Source organism: Pongo abelii, chromosome 10, assembly GCF_028885655.2.
Source record: "Pongo abelii isolate AG06213 chromosome 10, NHGRI_mPonAbe1-v2.0_pri, whole genome shotgun sequence".
NCBI classification, from domain to species: Eukaryota; Metazoa; Chordata; class Mammalia; order Primates; family Hominidae; genus Pongo; species Pongo abelii.
Genome location: NC_071995.2, coordinates 60,180,084 through 60,203,379, shown reverse-complemented (window position 1 = coordinate 60,203,379; position 23,296 = coordinate 60,180,084). Strand labels below are relative to the sequence as shown.

General features: G+C 37.5%; 1 protein-coding gene across 7 annotated transcripts in view; it reads left to right on the top strand.

Annotated features, from left to right (window-relative positions):
- The window catches only part of TAFA2 (TAFA chemokine like family member 2), a 585,401-nt gene that overhangs the window by 134,999 nt on the left and 427,106 nt on the right, over positions 1 to 23,296 (top strand). For 2 of the 7 annotated variants that reach the window (XR_010135623.1, XR_010135622.1), the window contains 2 exons: positions 15,537 to 15,669; positions 16,582 to 16,691. The gene's annotated coding sequence lies outside the window, so the exon portion shown is untranslated. 7 annotated transcript variants of the gene reach the window in all.

Here is a 23,296-nt window from a genome sequence, read left to right as displayed (position 1 = left end):
GGACATAGGTTGGGTTCTACTTAAGGGCCTGGGACATTGCTTTAAATGTATGCCAAATATTAAGGGTGCCTTCTTTTGGATAATCTGAATGTTTGTATCTTAATGTTTTTGTTAAGAAAAAAAAGAAATGTAACAATTCCCCAAGAGGTAAATCAGTAGAGTTGCTCTGCGGCTGCTTCTGTATCCACAATTTGTGTACTACCACAATGGTGTCAGCTCTGTGCTGGTTCTTGAAAATTTTTTTTTCCACAAATATACAACTAGATTTGAATCTTTCTTTTTTGGTTAGGGGAGGGATAGAATCATTCCTTCATGGGGCTTAGGTGACCTTACCTCTTTTTTGAGCTCTCCTGAGACAGAAGTAACTGGCAGGAACGATATCCAGTCATGACTGCATGCCTCTATAGTGGTGGTTCCAGAGGCAGGCCACTTTCTGCTTTTCAATAGCGATATTCAACACTAAGCTAGCATAATTTTGGACAGAGCTGTTTCTTACAGGAGGTTGCCTAACATCTCATTCTCTATACTGTATTGAAATGTATCTTCTAGAGAAGGACACACAGATCTTACTTATGAACAAGAGACAATAGTCACAGTTTGCCAGTTCCATTTGTTTCCTGCAGAGAAGGAAAACTATCAACTCTATGGTCATCATATGAGAGTTTAGGATTTTTTTTTTTTTTTTTTTTAAAGATAGGGTCTCGCTCTGTCACCCAGGCTGGAGTGCAGTGGCATGATCTCAGCTCACTGCAACCTCAACCTCCTTAGCTCAAGCGATCCTCCCACCTCAGCCTCCCAAGTAGCTTGGACCACAGGCATGTGCCACCATGCTCGGCTAATTTTTTTTTGTATTTTTTGTAGAGATAGGGTTTTGCCACTTTGTCCAGGCTGGTCTTGAACTCCTGAGCTCAAGCCATCCACCTGCCTTGGCCTCCCAAAGTGCTGGAATTACAGACATGAGCCACCATGCCCTGCCGAGTTTTAAGACTCTAAAGGATAGTTTGACTGAGGGTCTATAGGAAAGATGACATCAAGAGGAGATTTGGTTAATAAGGTTGTGGGTGGTGGGCAGAGGCTGCCATTAGAAGTGTCAGGGCTACTGCTGAAAGCTGCTCAGGTTGTGGGCTGTATTGGTCTAGACAGCTACCTTCACATAGATCACATGAATGGCACATGCTGGAGTCAAGCTGTGTGGTGTCCCTAGGGATGTTACCCTGGACAGGTTTCATAGATGAAACAAAGTTCTTAGTTAGATAGTCTTTGGGCTGGTCAGATTCTTTGAGAATTTCAGCAGGGGAAAAATTCCCTTTTATAATTAGTTTTAAGGCCTAAGCTCTGTATACTGATCACTTTGTAGATCAGGCATGGCCTTAATGATACCTGGTTCTTTTCCAAGTCAATTTGCAAATGCAATTAGGAGACTTTCTCCAATTGACTGCTCATCCGTGGGGGATTCTTCTGCTGAAGGGGGTTAGCATTTTTAGGGAGATAAGGAAGGCTGTTAGTCTTGGAAGGATTCTTATCTGGCCATGGTTGGTGCAAGAGGAGGCTGAGGTAACCCTACATGTTGCAGCCATCTCTGTTGAAAAACCTAGCTGGGCAAAATTTTAAACTTAGCCAGTGCTTAGGTTTCTTTAAAAACTAAGAAGTTTGGAAAGGCAGGTATGGAGGGGTTGTATAGCATAGTGATATAACTTTGGGTAAGCCCTTATTCACAGTATAGCTTTGAGTGCATTCCTTGACCTCTCTGTGCTTCACTTTTTTCCTCTGGAAAATGAAAACAATAGTAGTACTTATATAATAGGGTTCTCATAAGGATTAAAAGATGTTAATCTGCACCAGGTGGTTAAAACATTGCCTGGCATGTAGTTACAATCCAGTAAATATTAAACATTAAAAAAATTATCTGTGACACACTGTTTTGACAAAAAGTGGATCGTTTTAATTGGGGTATTTCAAAAAGCCACCAAGATTTAAAGAGGATTCCCATAATTTAATTAAAGACTTTTATACCCTCTTCCAGAAAATACCATGGGAATCTTTGCTTGAAATAAAGCAGAGGTGTTTAATAGAAAGATCTGACTTGGGTAGAACTTTTCTCCTACTCTCTCCTCTAAGTGTGCTGTAGCTGCTCTGCAATATTGGCCAATATTGGGTAGTCATGCATGGAAGACACTATGAATTTTCGCTGTGGTATGTTTTTAGTTAGGCTTCACTTTTTTTTCTGACATCATTACAGTGCCATGATCTGAAACATGATGTCATAGAGGGAAAGGAACATAGGCATTTGTAACTACTTACCACTATGAAATGACAATAACATAGCCACCATTTGCCACACATTGTCCTGGTCAGTTTTCTTACAGTATTTATAATTGTCATCCTATTCAGTTCTTATGACTTTCATTTATTCAACAAATGTTAATTGAAGGCCTACTGTGGGCCAGGCAGAGCATTAAGGGTGTGGGCACTACACCAGGCTCAGGTAGTTATTATTTTTCTCATTGTATACATGACAAAACTGGCTCAGATAGGTTAAATAGCTTCCCTAAGATCACAAGCTTATAAAGTGGCAAGTTACTTAACCTTTCTGAGCCCCAGTTTCTTCATTTATAAGAAGGGGAACATAATCCTGCTGGTAGCTAGCACATATGAACATAAAGGTGCTTCCCTTGTTGGATGGTGAGGAGACCATGTGACGCCTGGCATTAGTGGGCAATCAATACGTGGTTGTTAATACTTACAGAAACAATGATAACCTAGTGTTAGGGACAATTTCAATGCATTTCCATAGGAAGATTTCGTTTGTGGTTTTCCCAAATGATCAAGATCAGTGATGAGCGTGGCTCTGTCAGTTTTTCTTAGTTGACTGAATTTAGCGTTTATTGGGGCTTGCCTAGGAGTCTTCCTTGGGGATAAAGAAAAGCCCTGTGCAGAACTAATTATATAAAATAGTCATTCAGCTCCCCCTGTTTAGTGCATGGCTCTCATCATAATTGTTTGGCTTGCATATCTCTTATTGTTTACAGTTTAGGAAAGTTTTAAAAAGCAGAAGTAATAATATGATAATATAAAGCCAAATCAAAAGATTACTCACTAAAAAAGAGAAAACCATTGAACTGCAATGTATAGTAAAATTTAAACACTGAAATAGCAGTCAAAATGTCAGGCAAAATTCTTTGTTTGAATGGCATGAATAGCAAGTCTGAGGTTTATCCTCAAAGAAGGGAACAGAGACATAGAAGATGGCTGGTAAAGCTTCTGCAGGTTGAAGCTGCATGCACCTCTTTGGAGAGCCTGACCAACGGTGCTAGGAACTGGAACCTTCGAGGCAGGCAGAAACAACTGGAACCACTTCAGAGAAAAGCAAAGCTGTTCACTGCAGTAAGCCCCGTTCTCGCAGTGCTATAGGTCAATTACACGATCAATCTACACAGACAGAACACACAGGCTCCAGAAACCCAGTCATTGTTCTCTCTGAACTTTCCTCCTCAGAGATGCTTAGGGGCTTTAAGCCCACCTTCTCTGTGTAAAATGAAGAACTTTGTTCATTGTTCAAGGTATTTCAGGCATCTATGATCTGACTGGTGACCTTGGACAATTTACTTAACTTCTCTGAGACTATTTTTAAAACTGTAAAATGAGGATAAAGAAATCTGCCTTAGAACAGAAGGTGGTTGTGAGGATTTAAAGGGACAACATATGTAAAGCACTCAGCACAGCGCCTGATCCTGAGAAGCTGATCAAGATAAAACATGAACAGTGGGTCCTTCCCTGGTGTCTACCAGGAGCTCATCTGTTCTCTCTACAGTCAAGGCTGTTTTCATTTGACCCCATGTGCTAACTTTTTGATCTGATGCAAGCAAGGCCTATAGTCTTTGATCAGCTAGTCTCTTATATTTTCCTGTTCCTATAGGACATAAAACCTACTTCTGATGGTCCTGGCAGCCCTGGGGAAGCTGGTTCTAGTATGAACTGGGCACCACCCTAGGCTGGCTGAAAACTTGTGGCTGGAGTGTCTGCCTGAGAAACCAAGCAGATATTTGTTGCAGGTTGGATTGAGTGGAAGCAGACGGTGAGGCAGAGTTCTGCCTGTGAGATATTTATTAGGGATTAACCTTTGTGAAGGTTAAGAGGAGAGGCATATTCGGCGGAGGGAGAATTTGAATTGTGATCTGGGTCTGAAAAAGCCTTGATCACTGTCAGGGAGCTCTGAAGTGAGTACTGTTCATCAGAGCTGCTCTGCATTGGTCAAACTGTCTAAGCCTTTCTACTCCTCCTGTCTTGCTTGGTCACCAGATGTGGATAGCACCAGAAGGCCTTGACCTGCAGCACAGCAGTTCTCTGAAGCTGGTGGGAAGCTGAAGAAGTTGAGAGCTGATTTCTTGCAGACAGGAAAAGTTCTTCTTTGAATGTCTACCAAAACATTCTTTGAAGAAGAAAGCCATAATTCTTCTTGCCAGCACTCCCTCACAAAACCACTTATAACTTGCAGACATCAGTCTGGGGCAGCTGGGATAAAAATTTAATCCCACAACTAAATAATAGGAAACTGTTAAAATATTTACAGTAAAATCTGCCAACTTCCCAGGACAAATCTCTTCATAAAACACATTTACCCAAGAGCACATCATGCTCTGGGGAAATAAAATACACATTGCCGCTTCGGTATTGTCTTTCTAAAGTCCTTATATTAAAAATACAAAAAACAATAATAAATGGCAATGTCCTTTCTCTCTGTCTTTCCTCCTGCTGCTTAAAAGAAAGAGAAACCAATGTTTATTGAGTACCCACATGGTAGTGAAAAGATAATTGGATTGGGAGTTAGGAGATGTGATTTTTATCCTGGCTAAGTCACTGTGTGACCTTGGGAGAGTCACTTCTCAAATCCAAACCCCTGTTTTCTTGTCTGTATAGTGAGGAAATTGGTCTAGATCCCTTGCAGCTCTAATGTGTTATGCCTTTTGAATAATAAGAAAGCCTCTCCCCAAAGTGTTGGCCTTAGTCTTTTTTTCTTTTTGTCACATGCTATGGTTCAAGTAATGCTTGTTACTAAGATGCATGCTGCTGCTCACACAGCCTCCTAAATGGAGAAAATGTTTCTCTGGTGCAGATATTGGCTAAAGTATCCCTTCTTCCATCCCAAACCAGGAGAAGAGGTATTAATTAATTCTTTGAATTGCTATGTTTGATTTTATATTAGATTAATGTATAAACTATAACATGGTAGGCATAATTCTCACATTCTATTATAAACTTTTGTATTTTGCTTTTCCATTAAGAACAACCTGAGTTGACACTCTGGGGTGTAATGTTTCATTTTATTTCAATGTCTGTCAATGACAATCTGTAAATGGGGAAAATGAATTCTACAAAATACTTAAGCATTTTATAACATTCAGTAATTCAGTAAGGTGTACTCATTTTGCACTGATGGATGCCCTGTTTGTGGCAGCACAAGTAATTATAATACTGACTGTCTTGCTGACTATTAGTTTTTTCAGGAGTATTAAAACACATTTGCTTATTTGTCTTTATTTTATTTTCTCCTAACACACCTTTTAACAGAGATTGACAAGGTCTTTTCCTAGGTTGGTAAAGATAAACAGCTTTGGGAGGATTCTTTTTCTCATCCTCTCCCCCGCCCCCAAGCATTTAACCACATCTAACAATTTCTTAAAACCATAGATGTCCTCACTTGTATATCTAATTACTCCGTGGAAAAGGAAGGAAACTGTTTTTTTCACCCTATTTCTGATCTCTGGGTGGCATGAAATCTATTAATTCTTGTGGCTCTCATTATTTAACTAAGGATAAAGTTGGCAAACTTGCTTAAAATGTAAAGCTCACACCTTTTCTGCAAAGGCTATTTTAAATTAAAATGAACGTTTCTGTTTCCATTGATTTAGATGTCTTAAGTGGTGCACTGAACTGAAAAGATGACATGCAGGAGCCCTTTGGTTGTACCAGGGGAGGCCAAACTTTGCTGGGGACTGCGCACACACTCACAGGCTGAATTTAATTGGCGTGCAGTGGAGTGTTGAGAGGCAGCCCTCCTATTACAGCAGTTATCATACAAGTAGACTCTAGAAGGCTGCACAGTTCAATGTGTTCTGTTGGTCTGTCAATTAAAACTTGGAGTGCCAGTGACCATTATTTACTTATTCATTCATCAAACATTAATTGTGCACATACGGTGTGCCTAGCATTGTTTCAGGAACTAAAACTACAGCAGTAAACTATCAGGCAACAATTCCTGCCCTTATGAAACTTACATTCTACAGGAGGCAGGAAAGAGAACATAAGCATAGGAGTGCTATTAAATGTATATCAAATGATAATACATGCCATGGAAAAAATAAAGAAGGGTAGGAGAATAAGGAACATTGGGGTATTAGTTGGTGCGCAATTTTATTTTATTTTTTAGAGACAGGGTCCCACTGTGTTGCTTAGGCTGGAGTGCAATGGTACGATCATAGTTCACTGTAACTTTGAACTCCTGGGCTCAAACCATCCTCTTGCCTCATCCTTTCAAGTAGCTTTGGACTAAAGGTGGGTGCCACCACACCTGGGCGATGTGCAATTTTAAATAGCATGACTGGGGAAGCCTTCATAAAGGAGGCGGCATTTGAGGCAAAGACATAAGATTTGAGGGAGTTTGTGATAGAGATATAGGGGAAGAGCATTCCAGACAGAGGGAATAAGCAGGACAAAATTGAAGAGTGCATCAAGCAGGCTAGTGAGGCTAGACAGGAGGGATTTTGAAGATCCAAGGTGAGGTCAGAGAGGCAGGTCTGAGACCTGACGAAATTGGACTTTGTAGGCTTTCATAAAGCATGCAGTTTTTATTCTGAGTGTGTTTGAGAGCCATTGTAGGGTTTGAATAGAGGAGCGATGCTGTGATCTAACTTTTGTTCTTAAAGAATCACTTTGGCTGCTGTGTTGAGTATGGGCTGTATGAGGGCCAGGGAGGAAGCTGAAGGACTAGTGAGGAGGCCATTACAATAATCCAGGGGGAGATGATGATGCTTTGTATCAGGGTGGTTGGAGTGGAGGTGGTGGGGAGGGGTTGGGATTCTTTTGAGTGGATTAGTTATGTACTCCATGAGAAAGGCCCTAAGCTCTAATGTGTTTTCCAAGCACAGTGGATGACCATGCCATAAACTTAGCTGTGAAGAAATAGAAGGTAAAGGAAAGAAGATGAGCTTTGGAATGAGATAATTCTGAGTTAGAACCTAAATTCCATCCTCAACCAGCAGTGTGACCTTGCGCAGGTTAGTTAACCTCTTGGAACCATTGTTTCCATTTATTCTTAAGTAGGAATAATAGTAACTAGCTCTCAGGGTTCTTGTGAAGATTTAATGTGGTAATATGTATTAAAGCAGCTCATAGAGGGCTTAGCATACCTAAGTACTTAATAAATATTACTTTCATTCAATTCTTCATTAGCTTATATATGATCATTTACAATGTAAGTTTATTTGCCCATGAACTGTAAATATGTTCCCTTGACTCTTTAGGAAGAATCGGTGCAGGACATTTCTCTACATATCTGTCCTTGAGGTAGCAGGGGTAAGAAACAGGAGTTTTTCTGCTAAATAGCCGCGATTGTATTGAAGACAAATTCCTACCAGTATAGTACTTTTTTCTCCCTGTAATCTTCAGTCCCATGTTTAAGGTGAGGGTTCTCTCCAAAGTAGAGACTTCTGCTGGGGATGGGGGTGGAGGAAGGAGGAAAGTTCTAAGGACAGACTTCAGAGCCTCAGGGAATCTCTTCAAATTTTATGAAAAATTTTGTGCATATGCATATATTTTCTGGGAATAAGAAATGGTAGATTATGACATTTTCAAAGGGGTGCATGTCCCCCAAAACATTACCAATTACTGTTCTATAAAGCTTTACTTAGCCAATGGCTGTACTCTAAATACCACTCTCTGCATGTGAGAGAAATTGTTGCCTACTCTTGCTAATTCTCTTAACAAATATTTCACCACACAACACTTTGTGGTTAGAAGATGTTATCCTGGCTTCTCATATTTCTCAGTTGTCAATATCTTCTGTCTTTGGTTCCCTTAACCACTGCTAATTATAAACTTCTCTGCGTATATAGTGTTTACAGAAAAAGCTTAGGATATCTTTATACCTTATGCTTAACTGCCATTGTGAATTACAAGGATAGCTTATTTTTTCTGTGCAGTGATTTCCCAAAACCTTAGGGGAAATTATATTCTGAAAAGTTTTGTCCTCTGTTATTTGTATTTTTTGAATATTGGAATGAGATCGTTTCATAGAGGGAAAAAACAGATCTGCTTTCCTCTGAAATTATTAGGGTTGACAGAAGAATCACAAAGAAGACAAAAACTGCCACGTGTTGTATGATTCTAGATTTGTATCTATTTAGCTCATCTGTATCTCCATAGACATGAAACGATTCACAACAGTTGTGGGTCACTGTATTAAAGAAAATAACTTTGAAGACTATTGCATCTTTTGATTGATTCTTGGATCAACTTAATCTAAACTGATGAAAGTAATTATACCCTTTCTCCTAATAAAATCCCTGTAATTTAAAAACAAAAAAGTTCACCTGCTAACTAGGAATCGCACCCCAAATACTGCTGTGTGTGCAAGCCAATGAATTGATGAAGAAATTGAAAGATTGCATGCAAAATAACCATCTAAGCAGTGATGAGTCAAATATTGTCTCATCAGCATTCATCATGATGCGTCTGGCATAAAAAAGAGCATTCTTCTCCCGAGACACATGGAGAGCAGGGAAAAGTCAATCAGGGTGAAGAAGCCATGCATTTCTTCTATACATGTATGATTTCTCCTGAGATTTATGTTTTTTATCAGTTCACATCACAGAATAAGAAAATCCTCACTCTTTGTCTACTGACCAGCCAAAAGGTAAGCTTTCCTAATAACATTTTGCATAATATGATTTTTTTTTACTTTATTGCGCAATGCAAGCTTTGTTACTAACTTAATTGAGCTGATGACATTCATAAGTGAAATAATTCAGAGATGGTAAACCAGTCTCTGAGTTTGCTTTCTGAAAAGAAAGCCTATTTCCTTGTTTAATTTTGTTGTTTTACTATATGTGAAATCTATTTTTTATTACCTGTTTTTTTCTAATGTTTAATTTTATTTTTAAATAACCCTTTATTTTATTTCCATAGTGAATTTTCTAAATCTTTTCAACCTTGTAATAGTAACACTCTGCTGGCCCTATAACCTTGTGTTGAAGAGATTTTTACTTGAGTAGTTGAGTTTTCAAATCATAAATCTGATGGCAATCTTGCGATGCCTGTCACTGGAGTTCTGTGCAATTTATTGAAATATCTAGTCCTTCAGAACTGACATTTTGCTTGATATCAAGTTAGAGGAGTCAGATTTTGTTAAGAATATGGCTTTGCTTGAATAGACTTTGGACTTTGGGAATAGTCCAAAAGTCTCTCTCTTGCAATAGGCTGTTGTTGACAACCTCAGATTTAGGTACCAGTCTTATCAAAAGAGGGAAGGGAATAGGTTTTATTGAGCATCTACTATATGTTTCAGCTGTGACTAAGACACAGTCCTTGACTCCATAGAGCTTACAGTTTACCATGGAAAAGAGGTAATTTAGTAATTATTATAGTACTTGTGATTAGTATTATGACATGGAATTATTGCAGTGAATAGTAGGGGGTTTTAACTTAGTATTTGGGGTCAGAGAAAGCCTTCTGGAAAAGAACAATGTTAAACTAAGATCTGATAGAAGAGTAGAAATTAGACAGGTAAAGGAGATGAGATCAGGAAGAAAGTATGTAATGTTACAGTGCTGGGATGAAAGAAGGCTTCAGGCATGGGGAGTGGAATGTGCAATAGCAGCTTGAGGAATTAAAATAAGGCCTATATAGCTGGAGAATATAGAGACTGAGGAGTATGAAGTTAACTGGAGAAGTAGTAGGAACCATTCATTCGATATTAGATATTGACAATTACATGCTAGGTGTTGGTGATGGATTAACTAGATGGATGTGCTCCCTGCCTTCATGGATTTTCCTTTCTAGTGAAAGAGACATTAGATGAACAAGGAAACAAATCATAGCCACAAAGTGTAGATTGTGACAAGTGCTATTGATATCTATCAGTTGTCTTTCTCAGCTTGGGCTAACAAACTACTGTAGACTGAGTGGCTTAAACAACCTTTTTTTCTTGCAGCTCTGGAGGCTGGAAGGCCCAAGTTCAAAGTGCTGGTGGATTCAATATCTGCTGATGGCCATCTTCTTGGTTTTCAGATGACTGTCTTCATGCTGTGTCTTCACATGGGGTGGAGAGAGAGAGGGAAAGAGAGAGGAAGAGAGGATGTGCAAAAGCTCTGGTCTCCTCTGTTTATAAGGGCACTAATCTCATCATGTGCTCCATGCTTAGGACCTCATTTAACCCTAATTACCTCCCAAAGGCCCCACCTCTAATACCATCATATTGGATATTAGGGCTCCACAAATATTCAGTTTGTATCAACGGTATTGTGATAGCAATCTGGGAAAGGCTGTAGGATTGTCAGGGATGACTTGGTGGAGGAAGCAACACTTTAAATTGAATCTTGAAGGACCAGAAAAATCCAAGCATAAGAAGGGGAAGAGAAAGAGTGTCCTAAGCAGATGAAATATTCTTTGCAGAGGCCATGCCTCAGAAAAGAGAGTGAGGTGTTTGAGGCTCTTGCAAAGAGGTTAGTGTTGCTGGAGTGTAATAATCTAGGAGTAGAGTATCGTGAGATGAAGTTGGAGAGGTGAGCAGGTAGAACTCTGCCTCCAGTTTTATAGGTAAGAAAACCGATAAGCTATTTGCCTAGGGTTATCCCAGGTAGTAAATGGCGAAGCCATGAAGCTAGCCCAAGCCTATATGCTCCATGATTATTTGTCCAAGCCTATGTTTGTTTGTTCATTCATTCAACTAACTAATATTTACTGGCACCCACATACCATGCTACAGTCCAAGGACGCAAAATTAAACTGGGTATTCAAGGTCCTTGCCTTCATCTTGCTTGCTTTTTTCCCTGAGTCATATATCCTTGGAGGGCAAGGGGAAGATAAGAGAACTTTCATTTGTAAGCAATGGAAAAACAAAGCTCAACATGGCTTACGTATTAAATGGAACTGTTTGCTTACATAATGGAAATAAGGTTTCTGGGATGATTGAGGAAATCTCCCTCTCTATTTTTTTTCTACCCTTCTTTTAGTTCTTTCCTCTTCTTTTAGCTTTGCCCGGTTTCGGACTTTGTATCTACATTATCCAAAAGAAGGTTCCAGAATTTTCATTATAAGTCCTGAGCTTTGTGCTCACGGAGTTGACCTTCATGGAGCCAGGAAAATACTCAACACTGACATGCTTAGTCCTGGGTTCCATATTTATTACTGAAACAACCACCGTGACAAGGATATTCCCAGTTATTTAGAATATCCAATGTGGAAAGTTATACCAGTCTTTGGGAGTGTGTCAACGGGGAGTTATACCAACGTTTGGGAATGTGTGTGCATGGAAAATTATGGAAGATGCACATGGAATTTTGTGGGAAATATCAGGTTGTGACAATGCTGGGGGTGCATGTGTGTCAAAATTGACATATAGTGAATGAGGGTCAAGGATGCTATAGAGGTCTTGCGAGGTACAGGATGGGCCTCTACCACAAATAATTATTCCACATTCTGCATTCCCTTGGAATGTGCTTCTGGACAATATTGTATTGACAATGTTGTATTGACAATACAATATTGATGAAAAATTGTATATAATTTTATATAATCTGAATCTAGACTTCTGCAAAATATATTTTGGGGGCACTATTTTAATATACACTGAATTTTCCAGAAATGTAGCTATGGATGTATTGTAATAATATTATACTTTGTTCAGAACTTTTCTAAGATTTGCTTGCTCAGTTGAAAAATCATATCACAGATGGGATGGTGATCTGGTATCTGAATTATCTGTGCAACATGCCTTGTCACCTGTTTTTTAGGTGTCTCACTTCATGGTAATTCCATATAAAGCTGTATGCATCTGACTACAATATTGTGCCTGATGATTTACATATTAAAATACATTTTAAAACAAATTACTTTTGTTTATTTCTACTTTATGTTTTATTTTGAGCAAGGTATTGATTTAAAAAATTATGTGTGGAGATAATTGTATTTATTAAAAAATTTTACTTTAGTATAGAGAGAGGCCATTACAAAATATTTATTATATAATTGGACTGTTGCATTTAGTAAGGTTGAAAAAACTGGTTTAGACACATCAGAGTACATTCTTGGAGTTGGGGATAGGGTCAATACCTGTACTGCCTAGTTACTGTAAGACACAGGAGAAAGGAAATAGACACTGGGGAGATGCCCTCAGTGTCTCCTGGAAACTCATTTTTTTTTTTTCTGCTAAATATGGGCCTTTCGCAATGTAGAAGTGATTAGAGTTTAATATTTTCATGTTAAATGCTTTCTGAGGGAAAAATCCAGATTAAGGTAACTTTTTGTGAATGTGGGCTCAAAAATGTTTATTTTAAAAAGGAAGTTAATTTGGGGAGAAATGTGATACAAATTTTATTTCATGTTGAAAATTTTATCTTATCAATGTAGATTTTAAATTCTTTTTTTTTTTGGACTTGATTCAGTTTTGTGTAGGCATCTCTCATTTGTTAATTGTTTTAAAATACCATTTCCTAGTTTTGCATTGTGTACTAAATGGATGCTTTGAACATCAAGGGTTTTCAAATACAAAAACTGACCTGGCCATGAAGCTGTGAATAGGAACGACAGAAATATGAAATTTCTAGTGAAACGGTCATCATAGAAACATTGAAAGGATAGAAATGGAAGGCAGCAAATAAAAAATGGGGAATAGTGGTTTGGCTTATTTAATAGGTTGAACAGTGATGTAATAACTCAGACTGAAGTTATACAAACATATCTGACTCCTTTAAAGTAGAGGTTAAAAAAGAACATTTAAAAATAGTCATTTTAGATAGTGGAAACAGATTTTTTCTACTGCTACAAAATTTACACTCAAGTGAACACTTTATCTCTTTCCTTAAATTAATTTTTTTAAAATGGTGTTTCTATTGCTTTGTTATAATGTTGGTGCAGTACATACAGGGCCACTCTTCAAAAGTGGTCCTGGAAATGGTTAGGAAGCCCATCTGGAGTGTTCCAGGAGCACAATTGAGAACATTTAAATTTTTCAAAGATAATTAGTGGAACGCTACTCAGGTAACATGCCCGAAGCTCTTTAATTCCAGGACTTTCTAAATGTTTTAACAAAAAAATTGATTATACATAGCAACCCACCGCCCCCGCACCCAGCCCTTAATAGGGAGGAGCTAACTATTTGCTGTTGGGTAAGCTTAAGTGCACAGAGAACTTGCAAATGTTACTTTTTTTTCTTTCTCTGTGTGTGGATGCCACCCAGAGTCCCTACAATTTAAGGGGTTGTAGGTGATCTATTTATTTTATAATTACTTAGCAGAAGATGGGCTCTGACATTTGGTTTTGTGCCCTCAATTTCTAGCTACTCCAGTGAACTGCCATGAATGTTTTTGTATTGCTTCATATGTGCCATTCCCCATCCCCAACAAAAGCCAATGAGCTATAGAGCATTGTCCCTTTTCATTAGTGCAGTTTTCAGTTTTAACATGTTATTTTATGTCAGCTGGCTTTTTCTGTTCTGCATCAACATTGTAATCAGTTGCTAACATTTTGTTAAGCAATTTGTTGATGCTTATCACTTGTCAAGTTTTCAGTTTGCTAGCCACTGACATGATTTTCACTTTGTTGTTCAGAAAGGGATTTTCACAGTTTAATAAAATGTTATTCAACATGCCATTTTCTCTCCTCTCTTCTCCCTTTCTTGACCCTTGTCCAAAAATAAGCATGTCCCTCTCAAAGAAACATATTGTGTTTGAAAATCAGAACACTTAAAACAGATCAAATATGGGTCAGTGAATTTCAAGTATCACTTAGAGAAGACCATTATGTGGAGTATGTAATATAGATCTATGTGTGGAAATACTGTCAACCGCTGTGAATGTCCCTAGCACAGTGCCTGCCACGTAGTAGGTACTCAGGAAATGTCCAGTGAAACAAAAAGAGGAACACATGTGAATAATCACTAAGTTTAAATAATAAGGAACTCTAATTTTCATTCATTTCCCTACCCCCATACACCCTGGGGAGCAGGTTAGCCAGCAAAAATGTCACAACTGATCTTTCTTTATTTGAATGTCACAACTGATCTTTCTTTATTTGCAATATTAATTTATATTAATATAATATATCCACTAATTCCTTACCTCCTTGAATTATGTATTTCATTTTCATTAATTTTGAACTAAAATATAACGTTTTTCCTTCTCTGCAAAATTTGTTCCTTCATATGAGTTTCTGCAACAGCAGGAGAAACTCTAAAGGCTTCCTGATAGCAGCCGAAAAGATGTGAATTACTTTGTTTATGGAGAGTAAAGGAAAATGCTAAGGGAGACATTATGTGTTAGGCTGCAACTATGGTTGTATAGTCCCTCAGGCCTCCAGTCACTTGGGAAGATGAAAGCAATTTACCAGAGGAACTCTCCCTTGTCTTATAATTTACTGTTAAAAATAGCTGCTAAAAGGTAAGAAAGTTAAGTTCCTGAATAGAGCAAGTACTTTGGATTTATGTTTATCATTGTTATAACTGGGAAATGGGATTTATGGGTTAATCTAATATGCTGGGTAATGGAGAGCTACTAAGACATAACATGAAAACTTATTATTTATCAAGAATGGTTGAGAAATGGTATATTTTAGAATTCTTGATCTTTGAGAGTTGCCACACATTATAACCTGTACAGCAGTGATTCTCACCACAGATAGTATTTTGCCATATAGGAGACATTTGGTAATGCCTGGAGACATTTTTGACTGTCATGGGGATGAAAGGAAGAGGTCCTAGAAGCATTTCGTGGGTGAAGTCCAGGAATGCCGCTAAGCATCCCACTATGCACTAATGGTCCTCACAGCAAATAATTATCCGGTCCAAAATGTCAGTAGTTCTGAGTTTCAGAGACCCTACCCTGCACTTAACATTTTTTTAAAATTAAATTAGGATTTAGTAAAATTACAAGATGACAGTGAGCATTTTTGGTGATTTAGATAACAATTTAGCATCTTACAGTGCTTCGGTGTCTTTGTCAACGTTCATTACCACTGTATCGGTGAACTGCAGAAATGTTGGTTTGTGGAGATTCCTGACTGCCAGATGGATAGAGACGTTATGCTGTGGTATAGTTATCTGAAGAGGCGCAATTGATTCTTACATCATAACAGTTATTTGAGTTAGAATTGTTACTTCTTATAGACAAAATTATTTACTTTTCACATTACAGCAGAATGGAAATACAACTGGATCTTTCTTAATGAGTTTTTAATCTCCTTTAAAAATAATAGGTGGTATGGTATTGAAAGAGTACTTCTCTCAGCACTGCTGTTATTACAGTGTACTATGCTTTTATTTTTAGGTTACTGGGAGAACCTAAAAAAGAAGAAAAACATTTTTTCTACCATTTAGATAAAGTTTGTGTATACAGTCCAAGAAAATAAAAAAGAAAAATACCTGCTTCTGGGTAGAAAACCAAAGGAAACTATTTATTGGTAGGTGACTTAAATATTTACCGAGGACCATCTTATTCACATTCAGGCTAGTGCAGTAAATAAGATAGAACTTTTTATGATGTTGTTTACTGATTTATTTGAAAAATAATAAAAGTTTAAAGCATGAGACTGAAATTAATTTTATGTGTCTGCAGTAACCTCTTTCACACATGGATTCAGATTTAATGTATGGTATTTACAACTATACAGACTTACATAATAGAAACTGCCTGTTATGTGGCCCTGATCTTATCCACGGAACTACTTTTTCAATTATAAGGTGATTAAGGAGCTTATCATCAGGAAGTGGGTTTATGCAACAATGATTCCTTTTTAACTAAGCACATATGAAACACCTAATATGTGCCAAGCTATTCTGGGAACAAGGGGCATAAACATGAATTATGAATAGTCTTTGCCATCCTGCACAGCTATGGAAAGAGATGTCAGGGACAGGGAAGGGAGAGCGGGGAGATGGCAGTACTGAGAATGGTGAGTGGAACAAGAGTGGTGGGGAGATATACGTGGTAAAAGGCTAAATAAGCATGAAAGCAATTTACACCTGTGCTGGCCTCTTGTTCTTTACCTGGATTTGTTTTTAGCCCTTTCTGTTAGAAACTCTTAAGTCTCAGCTATGTTGAATAATTAGCTTTGGGAAAGGCAGGGTAAACACAAGCTTAATTTATGTTTGTTTCACAACCTCTGAGTTTCCAAGGAAATGAATTATCGGAGTACAAAACCAGTGCATTGATTTTGTCATAGTTAACAGTAGCAAGCATGTGGCTTCTAGGACCAACCATTTCCCTGAATAGATTAACATTGAATAGACAATGAAAATTCTTGAACCTATATTATTTCTCAGTTTCTATTTCAAACCATAATCCTAATTGGACTTAATCTTTTTTGTCCTAGAAGGCAGTGATAAAATTGACCTGAACAAACTGCTGAGATAGAAGAAAAAGAATTTTACTCAGGTACCTTAATCGCAACATGTCCAAAATAAAACACATTATTTTCCACCATATGCTTGCTTCTTATTCCCTACCTGTGTTTTTTCTTGCCTTGATTGTGCCTCCCATGGATTTCTTTTCTTGATGGTGTTGATACCCTCAAATGTGTTCCCCACTGTGCTGTTAGAGTGAATTACAGACACTACAAATGTGAAGAAAATAATATTAGCAGACAACATTTAATTGAGTACTTACTATGTACTTGGTATTTTTCTAAATCTTTCCATTTTTACAGCAGTATGGTATTAGAACTATTATTACCTTTATTTCACAGACAAGAAATCTAGACAAGAAAGACAAGGCACAAGAAGAAACTTGCTCTAGGTAACATACCTAATATGTGGCAGAGACACATTTTAACCCTAGGCATTTTGACTTCGGAGCACTGGCTCATAACTTGCTCAAGCCCTTCTGTTTAAGACCTTTATGGTCTCCTCAAAGCCTACTGTGAAGTTCAAAGTACATCCATCCCCCATTAATGACTGTAATTCATTTCTGAAAAACTTTTTGCTAAATGAAAAACTAAAGGTAAAAACTTTTATTAATTTTAATAAGAAAAATTATAATGGATTTTGTCACAACTTAAGATGAACCAGTTTTCACAGAAAAAAGATAGCAATTCAATACTGAAAATGAGTGTATATAAATCAACAACAAGAATGCAAAAATAAGGAAGTCCAATTTCTACAAAAAATAAAGGTTTATTATACCTGCCAATGGAGAAAGGAAAGACTTAGTAGTGGGTAGGGAATGATGGAGGTGGTGTGCAATTGAATCATTCTTTGGAAGGTGCAATCTTTCTTCTGTCCCGTTTTCTAAACCAATCCTTCAGCAGCCTTTTTGGGCTTCTGATAACCTTGCACTCAAACTTTACTTTGTAACTGACAGCATACCTTTACGGCAAAATAAAGGCCTGACTTGAGACCACATGTAATAATACATAAGCCCATAATGAAACTAGCACATGCATATATATATAATAGACTAATACTTTCTTTTCAACTTACTTAAGAAGTGTTTGGGTTCATCCAAATGTGATGTTTAATTCAAATGTGTCCTATAAGATATTCTCTGGCTAGTCAAGTACATGGGTGACCATGTCTCCCTGAAACTGTAATATTACTATATCATGTCTTATGTGTATTTATTTAGTGGATCTTGGGGGAAAAGATTTCTCTACTGAAGAAGAAAGTTTTGTTCAAAAACTGGCATAACTTTTCAAGAGCTATAATTGTAAAATTGTTAGCTAAATGATTATTATGAAGTAAGTTTATACCTGGCCTATAAAGTCCTCCAAGGTTCTGTCCTTCTATGGCTCTCCAGCGTCATCTCTTCCCTCTTCTCATCTCATCTCTAACTTGTCAGCATTACTGCATCGTTTAGACTTATGCATTCATACTATGCTGTTTCATACCTTGATTCTCTCAGCATGGAATATCAACTTTCCCCTTCTATGCACATAGAGGGGGTTTGTGGCACAACAGAAGAATCTCAAACTTTGGAAACCTTCATTTTTTCAAAAGGGATGCCAGCAAACCTGCTCAAACTTTACCCTGGAAAGAAAAAATATCTTTATTATCCTAGTGAGAAAACAAACCTGCCTTCTGCCCTGGAAAGAGACACTATTTGTACCTTCCAAGGCAGTTTGACATACAAACATTCCTGAACAGCTAATCTGGAACAAAATATATGTTAATGCCTTTGCTTGGAAAGTGCAGAAATGGGAGCCACCCATGGAGAATTGTCTCCCAACAGCTGATGCACTTGGCACATTGTATTAAAATTATCCACTTAAGTGTCTGCTTGGTGAGCTCATTTAGGGCAGAAAGGGAATCTTTTTCATCTTTTCATCCCTACTATTCAGCATAATGCTTGTCAGTGAGTAGAGAATCAATGTATGTTTATAAAATCAATGAATTAATGAAGACCTTTAAAATATGGAGAATATGGGGAGCTATATTTCAAATTATTTTTTAGAGAATAATCCATTAAACCACACTAAGCACAACTGGTTTTCAAATGCCAAGTGGCCCATAGACAACCAGCTGGTTTTCCGTGATCTGGATTCTAATATATGTGAAAAAAAATTATTATATGATGATAATATCAAATTCACTTATTATATGCCAAGCACTGAGTTAAACTCTTTATAAATAATGCCTCAGTATATCCCAATAAAGAACCCTATGAGTAGTACTATTATTATCTGCTAGTGGTAACAGAGACTCAGAAAGTTTAAAGAAAGACTCAAACAAAAAGTGTAAGTAACTTGTTCAAAGTCATACAGGTGGTCAGTGGTGGAGATGGAATTTGAACCCAGGCAGTTCGACGCTGAAGACTGTGTTTTAACAACTTAAGTTGTGCAACTCCTCACAGGAAATAAAAGAAAAAAAATATCTGCGGGAGTTATCTTAGGTTCTCTAAACTTGTGCTCTGTCTCTCAAACCAAATTTGGATAGACAGAACACAAATATGCCCTATTAACAGGTTCAATGAGCATTTGGGAAACTAAACTGAACTGTGTTTTAATAAAGATGTCTCTCTGAAAGGAAATTCTTCACGATGGTAAGATGAGTCAGTGTCTTCATCTGTGAATGTTGGGGTTGGGGATGCATGAAGATATATATGTTATTGCTAACCTTCAACTAAACTAGGGCAGAGCTGGGCCAGCTTCATGGGCATATGATCTGTGTAGTCACACAGGGCCCCATACTTACAAGAGCTATGTTTAGAAAAGTTTGTTTGGTTTGGTTCCTGCTCTGTTTTCAATCAATCAGTCCCTGGATGTTTCTAAGGGTGAGGACTCCAGAGGGGAAGGGTGAATTCCTACCAATCATATTCCTGTAATTATTTTTTTTTTTTTTTAAAAAAGGTATACAATTCTGCAGAGGGAATGAACGCCTGTTTTACAACTCAGGTGCTCATAGAATCCTTTTTGGCTTTTTCCCCGCCCTCTTTCTATGTACATGAAAGTTCACTATCACCCATCTTAAAAGAGCTGTGCTTAGAAGAGTTGACTTGGTTGGGTTCCTGTTCCGTTTTCACTGTTTTGAAATTCTTGGTACTTTTTTTGAACAAGGGGCCCTGCATTTTCATTTTGCACTGGCTATTTCAAATTATGTAGCGAGTTATGGGCTAGAGTCTTGATTGACCTTTTACAACAGTGCATTATTTGACAATAGAGAAAGGATATGGACTGGCTACACCAGTAACTAGAGCTTCTGCCAATATCTGTACTGGAATTTCTAAGCTGTGGAATATCCAATTCCCTGCGTATTTGATGATTCTACAAGATCATGCTGGGATTGATTTAAGATGTATTTATTGTAGAATACTAGTCTATCTTAAGGAAAATAATATTACAGACAGTTATGTATAATTTTCTGATTTTTAAAGATCTTAGATCTATTTTCAATCTTTTTTTCTGGTCTGATGCTTTGTTTTAGGCCAATTTAACCATTCTCGTTTTATAATAAGCACCAAATCAATTCGATGAGAGATAACATTTCCTTTTAACAGCAATCAATATTTACTATTTCCCTTTTGATGTATAAGTTACATTTCTGTTATACTTAGTAAATGTGGAATGCACTTTGTGATTCCATTTTCTTTTATTTCTTGGTGTGTGTGACTGTGTAGGCTCAATATACTCTACTCCTGGGTTGGCTAATATATTTCAGTGATGTTATCAACAGCTTTGATTTGTATTCTTTTAGTAATACTTCTTAGCTCCTTTTTTTTTTTTTTTTTTTAACTTCCTCAGAAATCTTGCTTAGAGACCTTATATGGCCTTTGGTCATACTCATCTGCATTTATTTCTGACAAATACATATGTAATCCAGATCTTATCTCTTGAAGCTGTTTTTTTCTGTACAGTTTTATGTCATTATCTTTGCAATCTTTGCAATTCTCTGATGAATTCTACCATTCTTCTACAAATGGAAATAAGCAGGGGCAAAAATACTGATTTGCAGTGCTTTAAAAACCACTTGTCTTGAGTTATTGTTACTAATTTATTCAACTTCTAAATCTTTTCTGTTTCCAAATTGTTGCGTCTTGTAGGCTAGTCAGCTTAAATTCGAGTTTAAACAGGAGAATATTTTATGAATAAGTTCTGTAAACTCCTACTCTACAGACTTGTCTGTTGTACTGCTGCAGACCCAGCAGAGGGAGCCCGAGTTCATGAACCAATCTCAGGAGCGCTTTTTGATGATTTAGAGCTAGTTCTCCCTCAAAAGGTGGTGTGTGTGGTGGGGGAGATTTGAGAATATGTGGGGTAGGTTTGTGTGTGTGTGTGTTGGGGGAGGGTTCAGAATGTATGTGTGTGTGTGAGAGAGAGAGGGAGAAAGAGTAGAATGAAGAAGTATAAGGTGTTAAGCATTTGAATTTTAATATATACTTCAAATGTGGGGGATATATTACATCTTCTGAAGAAAAATGACAGAAATGATGAGGAGAAGCATTTGATTTTCAGATCCTGAGAAGATACTTTAATGCTAAATGCATAAAACCACTTTTTTTTCTTACTTTTCCAGTTAGCCTGTTCTCCCTTTAAAAGTTTTCAGATTGAATTCTTATACATTTCCATTTCTTGTGATTTTTATATTTAGGGCAATTTCCCAGTGAAAGCTTTTTTTTTATTCCCTTCTTTAGTCCATTACCTTACAGGCCCACACATTGTGTGTGCACCTACATCTGAGATAGAAACTCTTGGAGATTATTTAAGTTTAGGTGAATGTTTATTCAATAGATTAATCAATTAGTCCACCAACTATCCAAACAGCCTTATTGAACTTCTAGTTCTATATGAGGTGTGGAGTGTGGGCATAGAGAGAGAGAGTATGCAGTTGAGAGAGGGAATAAAAGCTGTTTTCTGTCCTCAATAAACTTAAATGTGGCTGAGTAAATAAACGTGTTTGGTAAAATACAAATTGTTATGTATCTAAATGCTAAGCAGTAGTTCAAAATGCCCATAAAGTGAATATGAAATAGGTGTTCAGAGGAGAAATATGTAGATGCCTGTAGCTGGAAGAGCCTAGAAAAGCTTCAAGGGTGATATGAGCTAGATGATGACTGGTTTTACGCATGTTGAGATGAGAGAAGAGGGTTCTCCATGGTAGAAAAGCAACATAAGAAAGGCCATGGAAAAGAAGGTATGGTTTATGATGGGGCTACAGGTCACAGTGTGGGATTATGCTGTTTGTGTGCTGCATACCCCTAGGCGGTGCAGTTCACACCAAACCAGTGTGAATGGTGTTTCTCGATGTACCCAGTGCCCTAGAATGAATTCTGGAGTGATTGGGGTTATATGGAACAGTGAGTGGTTCCTAGCCCTTTGTATGCTATCAATCACTCATTGAGAGGAATCTATACGGAGGCAGTGCAGTACGATGGGTATATATGGACTGTGTAATACATTGGACTCTTGGGTTCAACAGGAAATAGCTGTGTGACCTAGCTCAAGTTATTAACCTCTTGATGCCTTATTTCCCCCTCATTTATAATACCACACGATAATGATAGTACCTACTACCTGGAGTTGTAATGGCTAAATAAGATAAAAAGTCAATGCTTAAAGGAGCACTTAGAGCCTGAGTGTTAGCTGTTATCCTCAAAGAGCTGAAGTGTTGCTCTAACAGAAGGAAATATCCTACTTTTTCAAGTATAGAAATATTCCATTAGGCTTTTCGTTATGAACATCCTGGGTTTCATCTAGACTACTTTGTCTTTTGTTCTTTGAGAATGATGGAGCAGATCATATGCTGATCTCACAGGCGGATTCATTGAGGTAAATCAGATAGCATGGGCTTTTAAAAAAACTTATAAGTTCAGGGATACAAGTGCAGGTTTTTTACATAGGTAAACTTGTGTCATGGGGATTTGTTGTGCAGGTTATTTCATCACCCAGGTATTAAACCTAGTACTGATTAGTTATTTTTCCTGATCCTCTCCCTGCTTCCACCCTTCACCCTCCAAAGGCCCCAGTGTGTTGTTCCCTTCTGTGTGTCAATGTGTTCTCATCATTTAGCTTCTACTTATAAGTGAGAACGTGTGGTAGTTGGTTTTCTGTTCCTGTGTTAGTTTGCTAAGCTCCATCTCTGTTCTTTCTTGTCTCAGTAAAATACAAAGGTGACACTGATTTCAGGAAGAGTGATGTTCACCTGGGAATTCAATGGTCATGCTGGTGCTTGCAGCTTTCCCACATTTTCTAGCTGTTTTGAACCATGGACAGAATATAAGCTCCATGAGGGCAGGGGTTATGTCTACCTTGGTCACTGTCCTATCTCCTGAACCTTACATTTGCTTTTACCCTCAAATGAATGGGTCAGTGATTGAATAGAGGCATGATTTAGATAATTATCTCTGTCTTTTCTCACAAATTTGTTGGCTGTCCTATCCCTAGCATAGTTGAAACAGGTTATTACTACAGAATATCTTGAGAGATACCAAATTTAATATCTTTCGTAGTGGTTGAATCATTGCCATAAGATGAAAATCACTTATATTTTAGATCACTTTATAGTTTAAAAATACTCTCTCATACATCATGTAATTTCTGACAGCATTCACGTGAATTCGTTATTTCTCATAACTAATAGATTTAGTCACTGAGTCTC